Source organism: Penaeus monodon, unplaced genomic scaffold, assembly GCF_015228065.2.
Source record: "Penaeus monodon isolate SGIC_2016 unplaced genomic scaffold, NSTDA_Pmon_1 PmonScaffold_3657, whole genome shotgun sequence".
Taxonomy (NCBI): Eukaryota; Metazoa; Arthropoda; class Malacostraca; order Decapoda; family Penaeidae; genus Penaeus; species Penaeus monodon.
This window is the reverse complement of record NW_023658403.1, coordinates 1,018-10,374: the sequence shown is the minus strand read 5'-3', so window position 1 is coordinate 10,374 and position 9,357 is coordinate 1,018. Positions and strand designations below refer to the sequence as shown.

General features: G+C 32.4%; 1 pseudogene; it reads left to right on the top strand.

Moving 5' to 3' along the window:
* Positions 1-286: 286 nt before the first annotated feature.
* On the top strand, positions 287-4,103 carry LOC119570722 (annotated as a pseudogene).
* Positions 4,104-9,357: the final 5,254 nt, after the last annotated feature.

The window sequence follows — 9,357 nt, the reverse complement described above, 5'->3', positions numbered from 1 at the left end:
TTTTATCATTATTTTGTTATGTAAATTTTTAGGCGAATGTCAGTCTATGGTATGGGATATATTAGGCTTTTTTAGGGGGAAAAAAATTCATGGAAAAGGGCGGATCAGTGGGAAAGTGGGTGCCTTTTAGTTAACACATTTTAAAAAATACAATTGCTTTTGCAAAATACACCTTAAAGAAAAACAAAATACCTGTGGGCCCCTGTTTTCCCTTCCAGTTTGGGTTTAAAAGCCAAAACCCCTGTGTTTTGGGTCTACCTCTGCCAGGAAATTAAAAATTTTCACCATGGATACACTAAGTAAGGGCCAAAATTAAGAGATATTCTTTTTAGAGGACAAAAAATTTTTCAGGGCATGGGGAAAAGAAGTAATCTGCCGAAAATGAATATCAGCAAAACACAAAAAAGAAAAAAATTCACAGAAACGGGACTTCATGGGGGAAAAAAAATTGCTCCTGAGTTTTCAGCTCTATCTCACGGGGCAACCCGAGACCCAAAACAGTGTTTCCCGGGGTTTGGAGCAGAGCCCCCCCCACAGCCAAATCCCCTCAGGCAGTGCCTGAAGGGCATTCCCCAGTAAAAGCAACTTGATTGTAAAATAAATTTTTTTGATGTGGATTTGGAACTTAAACCTCTGATAATGTGTTTTTTACCCCGTTAAAAATTCCCTGCCGGTATTTGGGGGAAAATAAAACATCATGAATTTTTGTCAAAAAGGGGCCGTCCATTCCCGTTTTCTGGGGGAAAGTATGACCTGAAAGGGTTTTCTGAAAATGTAAACCCCAAAGGGTTGGGGGCCATCATGGAACTCATTGTTTTCCCGTGTCCAGATTTTAAAGGGAAATTTCTAGGGTTTTGGGTTTATTATTGAAATTTAGATCCCATTTTTCCCAAAAATAGTAAAAGTGGGGGTTTTTTTTAGGCATTTTTCTAATACTACTAACTTATGGGTCACCCCTTTTTTTTTTAATAAATTTCCCCCGTAAACATAGAATCTATTTTCTGTAGAATCTACAGTAAAAAGTTTTTTTTGCAGAAAATGTTAGCCAATTTAACCCAAACATAACTGGAGTTTTCCCAAAGGTTTGGCCCCTTTTTTTACCCAGTAAATTGGCCCTTTTCTCAGTGTTTACTTTTTTTCATTGTTTGACTCTTATTTATGATAACATTAAGCTGAAATATAGAGAAAGAAATAAGTAGTATAAAGAACACAGAATAACACTTACAAAAAATAAAGTTTGTGCTAATAAGATAAGCCGCACATATATCAAAGTCAAGGTCTGTGTGTTTTACTGGCAGTGGTCAACAAACCTCTTTATTCTGATGAGTTTGTGCTTGAAGAACTTGCTAACAGTTTACTGTAGAATCTATATGTTGACCTTTACTAAAGCTTGAAGCACAGTATATGCACTATTGTTTGATGCCATTGCATTGTTAATGACTGCCCATTGTTTTTGTGTGAAATGTAATCTCATTCTTACAAGATGGAGAAATTCATATCATTGCTGTTGCCAAGGTTACTGTCCAATATTCCAAAAAAATTGGAATTAGACACTTACTCATCTCGTTTACATATAATGTATTGGTAACATTTAAAAGATTGTCATAAATTGCAAATCATAAAGAATTAATTTAGATATGCAAGTAATGTACTTCTATGCTAGATAATAATTATCAGAGGTGTTAGTATTTTATTTGGAACAGAGTTCTTTTCTTTTCATGATCATCAAGTCCTTAAAGCACCTATTTGACTGCCATGACTAAATTTCATATAACATCAGCATGTTTGGCTTAAGGAATAATCTTATAGGATATGAAATTTGAGTTATTGTAGTTTTTCATTTTCAATTTCAGTTTACTGAATTAATAATAATTGGCTCTCATTGGCCTCTTAATTAAGAATGTAACTTTTTTTTTCCTTATGTTCAAAAGGAAGGTGAATTTATTTTTAATTATGTTAACAGTATGTCAGACTTAATTTCACAAGAAGCTTTGTTGTATTATTTTAAAATGAATTCAGCCATATAATAAGGAATTTTTATTTAACTTTCATAGAATATTATAAAAAGATACAATGAGTACAGTCTGGTTGCATAGGTTGATAGAGAGAGGTGAGTGAATGAGTGCATGTGTGTAAAACACCTAACTGGTGTCCGTTTTCACACTCTTCCAATAAATACCAAAGAAAGTGCTGGTAATTGTTAATATATTTGCAGTTGAAATATTTAGAATGAATTAGTAGTTTGTAATAGCGTAGCTTATGCTAGCCAGTGACCATTTTCAGTGCGAGTCATAATCACTAATATCTCCTGTATTTTCTTTCATTAGCTGCGTGTTGTGGCAGGTGGCAATGGTAAATGTGTTGCAGAAATGACTGTGGAGAAAGAACATGAAATCGTGGAGGCACTCTGCATGGGGGAACTCACAGCCACATTAATTGATGTTGTATCAAAATGGCACTAATGACAACAGAAAAAGCTGTCCCTGGGGTGTCAGTAAACATAAATGTTTCGTAAGTAATGTTTTACTATTTTTGTAATTAATGTATGGTATTGTCAGTATTTTTATATATATAGGTTCTTAAGACTTAGAGACATTCTAAAATGCCACTAGTGACTTCAATATTACTTTTTCTTTGTAAATCTTAATGATCAATCAAAAGCCAGTAGACAGTGGAATGGAAAGCCTGTTTTAATAGGCTGGCAAAGCTATTTAGAGCTGTAACAGGATGCACCGTTTGCACTAGCCAGTAACCTAAAGAAAACTTTCATAAAATTAGTATGACATGAAATATAATTTTAAAGAAACTTTATTTGCAGCATTTATTGATTTTCAAATTTGAATGTGTTATGTATAAATAACAGATTAAAAATTCCATAGTTGTATGATGTTATTTATTCATTTTATCATATTAAATGCCACATTTTGTGTTGTAATGAAGTGCTTTATAATTGATAGTGAAATCAGTAGGATTATTTCTTGGTCTCATACTTGGTATGTGTAATAAATTAATTGCTAATTAAATCACTCTCAGTATACTCATACTAGGTATAGTGAAACATGAGACAACTATTTCAAAATCCTCCATACTGTCAGCATGGTAAAATGTTTTGCCGTTCAAAACACTCTCAGTTTAGAAGATATATATACTCTACTGTGAAAATTGGTAAAGTGCTATTGTGTTAATACTATGGTAGAACAACCCACAATATTCAAATGAGGTTTATTGAAAAGTAAGACAACAGTTTTAAAATCGTTCTTTCACCTTCAGGTCGTGAAGATGAAATCCAGGAGGATTTTGAAACTGTTATCTACTTTTCATAAATCGTGTTTGTGCATTGTAGGGATTTTCCACCTTGCTGTACTGTATGCTAGTGTCAAAGTTGCATTTATTGGTTCAAAATACTTATTGATTTACAGATTCAGCTTAACAAAATTAGTTTCAGTGCTTTAAAATGACAAAGAGTATGAACTTCCAGTTGAAAGTGTTCAGTATTTTAGACACAGGTATTTTACCAAATCTGATTTTGTTCAAGTTCAAGGAGAGGCTTTGCTTTCTTATTATTTTTTGTGTGTGTGTGTGTGTGTGTGTGTGTGTGTGTGTGTGTGTGTGTGTGTGTTGTGTGTGTGTGTGTGTGTGTGTGTGTGTGTGTGTGTGTGTGTGTGTGTGTGTGTGTGTGTGTAAGAAATGCTAGTTTAAGTGAAATGACAGTTATTAGTGAAAATACAAAATCTAAGAACTGTACAGTACTATCAGTGTATTAAAAGTTTTTACATTATATGTATATATTCTTTTTCTGCTTTGACATAAGGGAAAGCATGCCATTAATATCAAATTACTCTTTTTCAAGATACATGAAAGCAGCAACATCGGGACAAGAAATTGTCATCAATGCAGAAACTCTCAGAGTTGGAAGAAATTTAGCTTTCTTATCTGTAGATATAACTAACAAGGAGTCAGGTGCTCTCATTGCCCAGGGGAGCCACACTAAATACATTGGATAAAGACAAACTTTTATATGCAAGATGTCAATATATATTTTGTTGTAGTATACAGTATAGTTTATTAACAAAAGTAATTTATAGTAATGATATCAAGGGAGGAGAGTTTATTAATAGAGATGCCTATAATAATGATATAGCCAGTGTCAGAGCACGCAGTTATAAATATTGAATTTTAGCATATAGCATAATAAGTGTTTTGTATAATTTGTTATTAGTTTTCTATTGTACATGTTTAAATTTTCTTACCCCATAAAAAGTAAGGTGTAAATAAAAATTGAACTTTAAAACCTTTTTTTTTTACCACATTCTAGTTTTAACCCTTATTTTTATAAATAAAAGAAAAAAAGCCCATATCTCATGGCAGGGAAATAGCTATAAAATATATATTATAAAAATTATTTTTCCAGACTTCTGCTACTTTAAATTTTTGCTCAAAACATTCTTGTATTTCCACCGTTTTTTAAAATTTAAAACTAGGGGGTTATACATACACTGTAAAGTAGTGTTTATTATATGGTAAAACCCAAAAAACCCCAAAAGGACTTAGTTCCAAGACAGCCTACCCCCGCCCTTAAATCATCACCCTATTCCCCGAATTTTCTACAATTGGTACTTAAATAATACTACAAAATATTGTAAAACCTCTAACTTGATACGCTGGGCATGGCAGGCATTTATGCACATACTAGCACACACCAATTCAATTTATTAACTTGATTTCCACCATTGCTCACAATTCTTATCCCCTTTTTCCTAAATTTGTGGTAATATTTTATTTAATATTGCTGTTAGATTACAATTTTGGGGATTTTATGTGAAAAAGAAGTACAACTAATGAGGGGGAAAACAGGTGAGGGACATAGACTCAAACTCTTGGGGGCTGAGCACTTGAGGACCATTTCTTTGTACTTAGATACTTTCCCAAAAAACAATACTCAGTGAACATCATATTTTTTGGCATTTTAGGTTAAATGACAATACTAATGAGAAAAAAACTTCTGCTCCAACTTTAATATGGCCTTTTAAAACCCATGTCACTGGAAATTGAAGTGTTCTTGTAGTATTGTTTTTGAAATATTTAAAATAGATATTCCTTAAAGTGCTTACCCAATAGGTAATAAAAACCCTTGAAACCCCCAAATTTCCCCTTTTCCCTTTGAGTTCTGGGAAATATTTTACAAATCATCTTATAAAGGCTGTTTTATAATGTTATTGCCAAAAGAAAAATTCTAAAAATCAAGGAAAAGGGAAAATTTGGTGAAAAAATTTGTGCTAGAAACTGACTCTTTGCTAAGAAATTGTGGAGCCCATTATGTGAAAGATAAAAAACTAAACCACATCTGGCATGTACATATCTACCATAAAACCGGTTTTTTATTTTTACTCCTTAAAAACAAAGCACTTATAAATAATCTTTTTAAAAATAAAATTAGTAAAAAAAAAACCACAGTGGACAGTCATGTCCTAAGCAAAGGGGTCAGTATTAGTATTTTTAATAACATGTTTTTTCAAACATGCACCTGAAATTTTTGGGATAGTTTTCAAAAAACAACACACTGGGGTCAACAATATACAAAAAAAAATTTTTTTTTTATTTGGGTTAAACAAAAAAATTTTCCCAATGCTGTCAGGGAAGTTCCTTATCTTTGGTTATCCTTTTTTCTTTTTTTCCATAATAAAACTGGGAAAACCTTAGGGGTTTTCATAGTTTTTTTCAACTAAGGTTAGAAAACATAGTGGATCCATCATTTTTTTGTAAGATTTGTCCGTAAAGTAAAAAAGTTTTTTACTTTGACATTTTACAAAATTACAAATGGCCCCTCCTTTATTTATTTTTTTTTTAGAGTTCCCTGCTGCTTTTCTTTCCTGAGGCCAAATAAGGAACGGAGAGAAAAAAACCCCTAAACAGAGTTTGTATCATCCAAAAGCGTAAAACCCCGAAACTAGCTTCAACCCCTTTGGCAAAAGTAGAGAGCTAAAAATAGACCGAAACTGATGGGAACTGTAGACAGAGTCCTGGAAAAAAAAAAAGGGGGAAAATTGAAAATACTTTTCAACCCTTTCCCGGGTTTTTAAATATAAATCCTCAAACAAAAAAACATAATTCACTAAGCAGCCAACTCGCCCCAAAAAATAATTCGCAGAACAAAAACCCGCTTCATAGGTTTTTATTTTTTGTGCCACCCTGCATAAAATCTGCAACTCGCCCCAAAAAACCTGGGGGGGACTCCTTTAGGATCTAGCCAAACCCTCTGTTTAAAAAAAAAAAAAAAATACAACAAAAATACCATCTGTACATGGAAATAAGGGGCCCACATAAAAATTATTTTTATGCACTACTTTCACTTCACAAACCAGTAAAAATAAAAGCATCATAAAATATATTTTATCTAAAATTTCTAAATTAAATGGTAAAATTTCACTGCCCACCATGAGGTACATTGCAGCTCCAAAATGGGTATGATGGCGGGTTACAACTTGAGTAAGACACGACAATTTTTTTTGTACTTTCCCTTTTTTCCCGGGCTGAAAATATAAAAAATATAGATGGTAGAATAATAAAAATAAAAAATTAAAACCCAGTAAAAACATAGTACGGTTTCTATGAATTCTATAAATTAGGGGCAAAAAATAATATGGAATTAGTTAAATTTTGCTATTTCATCTTGCCTTCACTATCAGGGAAAAAAAAAAATATGAAAATTATTTGTAAATTACTATTAAAAGTGAATACACTGAAATTAACTAATAACTAGTGAAGTTTAAAAAACAGTTACAATTTTTGATTGTGACTGCATGAAGGTGGGGAAAACCCGGGGGTATTGGACCTAAAGAAAAAACACATTTGATATAAAAAAAAATAATAGCGAAAATTAGGCCCCAAAGTTACACTTTGGCAAAGGGACTGAATTTTTTTATTATATTCTGACAAGATTGGACTGTTGATTTCCCCCGGGGCTTTTAATGACTTAGTCCTTTTATTTAATGAATATGTTTTTGGGGAGGTTTCTTTGCCCCTGCCAGAGTGTGACTTCAAAACCCCTGCTTGCTTTGAGTGATTTTCTGAAAAAAATATCATAATCAATACTTTGAAATTCAAGTTTGATTTCTTTTTCATATTCGTTATTAAATATAAGAGATCTCACTAGCTGCATAGTATTTTTGGTACTATTCCGGTTTTTTCATGCTAAAATTGGCCTTAATAAGTAACTGCTCTGGGGTCACTATGTTTTAAGAGTTAAAAGGTTCTGTTTGATTTCTGCCGAAGTTTTCTGAACAAAGAACTTTTTTAAAATTTTGCTTTAATGTACGCCTAACAGGCAATCGTTACGTCTTTCGTCTATTGACCCGATTTTGTACAAACGAAAAAAATCAATTTTGAAATTCGCTGTTGGGGGGGTGTTGTTTTTAATTGCAACAGATGTAAGTAATGGTTAAGTTATGACAAATATTACTTGAAAAAGAATCATGAACACTTCCAACACGATATTAATCGGCGGAAAGAATTTATATCGAAAGTGCTAACAAATGCAATTATTACCCCTGCTTCCACTATCTTGCCTCCTCGTAAGTAATGCTGCACTGAGGATCTTGCTGAACACCTTAACCACGGAGAAGGTGACTGGTCATGGTAGAGATATCTTGGATGATTCTAAGATATCACGAGAAAACGCCAAACCTTGAGTGGTTGCCTTCAAGACGGACGCCGAATCGAGACGTCTTTGTGGAAAAAAAACGATAAAAAATAAATAATTGGCAACTCTATTTTTTGCGGATTTTAAAGATTTTAATTGTTTTAATTAGTATGAAGTGAGATTTTAATAGTTATTTAAGGGGGGTTTTATTATAAGTAGAAGTTTCAGTAGGATCCGTTTAATTGGAGGTATTTTTTTTTTTTCTTTTGTGAAAAGGGCAGTGGTAACTGATGATGCTAAGAATAGTTCCCTTATATCTAATGTGAAGGAATATCGCCATGTTTTAATTAAATGTTATAGTAACGATATGCTAAGTATTCCCCATAAAGAAGGGTTTAGTTTTGTTAATTTTCTTAATTCAACCCTGCCTTTCATACATTACCCCGCAAATTTTCGCAAAACCACGAAATTGATTGGCAACTTGTGATGCTGTCGCTGATCCCTGAGTTTTGAGGAATCCGGGAAGGGTGGCTCATGACTTTTCAAATTAAACTTGTTCCGCTTCAGAAAAAAAATCGCAAATAAAACAGACTACGCTTCATAAAAAAGACAAATAGATAATGATAAGAAGAGTGAAAAAAAGTATCGTAATCCCCTGAATAGTCAGAAAATTTAGGCAATACCTTTGCACAAAATTCATAATGGGTGTCGTTTTAACATGTCATGATTACTTTCCTTGCTTTTATCATTATTGTTTATAATATTAATATGATTAGTAGGATTATTATCATCATCTTTAAAGCTAATGGATTTTATTATTATCATTATCATATTAATATTAGTATTGATAATTGTATAACTACTAAATATTATTATAAACTGTCATCAAAATTATTATCTTTATTATCATAGTACAATAACAATTCTTATTTTTATTCTTCTTATCCTTTTTATCATTATCATTATAGCTATACAATGTATCATTATTGTTATTATTACTGATATCTTTATTGTCATTAAATTATCATTATTATTAGTTTTATTATTACTATTACTACATCCTCATTATTTGGTATTGTTATCAATATCATCACCATTATTATTATCATTCCCTTTGTCATTATAATAATTTTTCAATATCATTACTGTTAGTATTACTGTCACTGTTAGTAAAATCATTATCTTGATACTTATTTTTACTATTATATTTGTTATCATTATTATTATTATTATTGCCACTATTACTATCATCATTATTGTTACTATCAGTATTTATTGCTATTATTTATTATACTATTATGATTACTGCTATTATAATCTATTATTATCTTTGTTATTATTGTCATTATCATCATCATTATTGTTATCATTATTATTATTATCCCCCCAATCCCTTGCCCGTTATAGGGGAGGGGGGGTTTAGGAGGCAAAGACAGGGACTCAACTAATTTTGCACGGTATTTTCTCCCCTCCTGCTTTTTCGTTTCCGTCCCTTCCCCATCCCCTTCCTAAGGTGTGAGAGCCTGCTGAAAAGGGTGAAAGGCGACTTTGCGCCAGTCCTGAACGGCAAAGGTATTCCCCTGTTTTAGTTTTTCTACCCTTACCCCCTAAGGGACCCTGATAGGTTGGACGTTTCTCTTCGCAATATGCTCCGTGTTTTCCATGGCCAATAATGAAGATGTTATACCCTTATTAGGGGTAATGAGTCTTGCCCTTTC